Raw genomic sequence first — 2,252 nt, forward strand, 5'->3', positions numbered from 1 at the left:
CCACTTACAGTTCAAGCTTTTCAATTCCACAAAAGTGTTGCCCTCTATTATTGTGGAGGGGCTGTGTCACCTCCACTGAACGTATCGTGCCGACAGAGTGATGCCATATTTCCCTCTGGCAGAGGGGAAAAGTAGGAGAGAGCCTGAATATTCAGTATAACAACTTTTCTTTATCATTTTGTATTTTCGTACTAGCATGTGCCAGTTCAGAAAACCATGAAGGCATGAGAATTTCTCTTTAGTTCGATCTGCATTGCTCACATTTCTTCAGTCTTACTGCAAAGGCCACAATTGGGACACCCAGTGCTGTCGTCTCTTTCTCACAACCAACTGCGTCAAAGCTCGGAGTTAATTTGTGAGTACACAGTTGGTTGAATAAATCCAGATGAGACGGAGACAAAAAGACTCTAAAGCACACTTGCATGCTGCAAATGAGAATTAGGTGTGCAGTTAAGTCAGGTGAATGAATCCACAACACACAAAGGAAAAGGCGAGGTCCACAAACAAAACCTGAATAATAAGTTAATACTTACACTAACACGCCTGAAATCTCAGGAGGAAAATAACAGAGCAAACTGGTGAGGATCAATATGTGTCCAAAATCACCAACTCACTCACTGTTCCCTATCACTGTGGTGACTATGTAGATCAGGGGTGTCCAAACTTTTTACCCCAAGGGCCACATACAGAAGAAAATACGAAGGTCTGGGCCACTCACTCCGCCATGCCCCCCTGCCCTGGAGCGGTGCATTCAAGGGTACCCGAGGGTACAAACCCCGAACAACAAGAATCAAGAAAGTACAATTTCTTCAAAAATAAAGCAAAACTACAAGGTGCTATGAGTAAGTTCCATTTAAGTGCTACTAAATTGTTAGTTTCAAACTAAAATTATTATTTTTTTTTTTTTATGCGGGCAAATTTAAAATGGATGGCGGGCTGCAGATGGCACGCGGGCCTTAGTTTGGACACCCCTGATGTAGATCGAGCTCATCGGGGGAAAAAAACTTTTGGACACTACTCAGTCCAACTCTGTGCACTACTTTTCACAATGCATTGTGGGAAACAATTGGTGTTTATTATATACTATATAGGATATAAAAACCTCTAAACATTCCGACACCACTATAAAATGTCAATATAGTGGACTATGTAGGGATTAGTGAGTGATTAACTGCCTCCTCACTAAGACCCGACGCACCATGCTTCGGTATGTTGAGTGGTGAAGGCTTGACTAGCCTTCTCTGTCTGGTTATGAATACTCAATACATTCCCATCTCTGACTGACGTAATTTGTGTGTTTAATACTTCATATAAAACTGACAAATAGCACAATGTGTATGGTATTAGTTGTGCAGGGGGCCCACATTTCCCATGAGTTCCAAAATAATGTGCCCTGTGAGGTTTTGGCAGGGAACCCACACTGGCTGTCAGCATTAATAAAGTGTTCGTTGATGTTTGAGATTTTTTTTGCAAACCTGTGTTTGTAATTATGCTAATGTATTTTTTTTAAATGGGTTAATTATAATTCAGTAAAATATTAAATGTGGGACATTTAACTCTTCAAATCTCCAGCCAGCTGAGACCTGCTGAGGTTTTCTGATGGAGCAACTCTCTCGTACTAAACAAAAGACTCATTTTACCCTGTTCTGTAAAATCGAATGCATTCTTAATTGCAGTGGAACAAGAAAAAAGTGAATGCCATGAAATGTTTTGCTTAAGTCAGCCTGTTGAATTTGGAGCTTTCTCTCTGTAGCAGCACATGATCATGGGTGTTATATCTCTGTGAGACCATCATCCCATCTTCTATATATTTTTATCCTCGAAGATCTTTGCCTTTGACCAGACCGCCTACAGCAGAGTGTCACATTTAGAAATATCAAAACACTGCAGTATGCCATTTTAAAAATAGACACTCATAAGCTTCTCGATGTCCCCATACACTGCAGATATGTATCAAACTAAAAAACCCATCAACAAGGACTTTGATTAGAGGAGCAGACCTTGCAGGGGGGGGGTGGGGGGGACGGGACGGGACTCCCTCAGAGGTTTATTGATCCAGAATCAAGTTCTAATGTGACATTTTTCAGGGCCATTTTCTTATAAACCAAAGTGTCTGAAGTGGTTAGAGTTGTAATTAGCCACTATACTACTGTTAGAATTTATAAATTATTTATATATCAGCTATAGAGCCCTTAATGTGACCAGCTTTTGGGTTGCCAGGTTGGGAAGGTACACACTTTGGTTATCAGCAG

This window comes from Pleuronectes platessa, chromosome 5 (assembly GCF_947347685.1).
Source record: "Pleuronectes platessa chromosome 5, fPlePla1.1, whole genome shotgun sequence".
Classification (NCBI taxonomy): Eukaryota; Metazoa; Chordata; class Actinopteri; order Pleuronectiformes; family Pleuronectidae; genus Pleuronectes; species Pleuronectes platessa.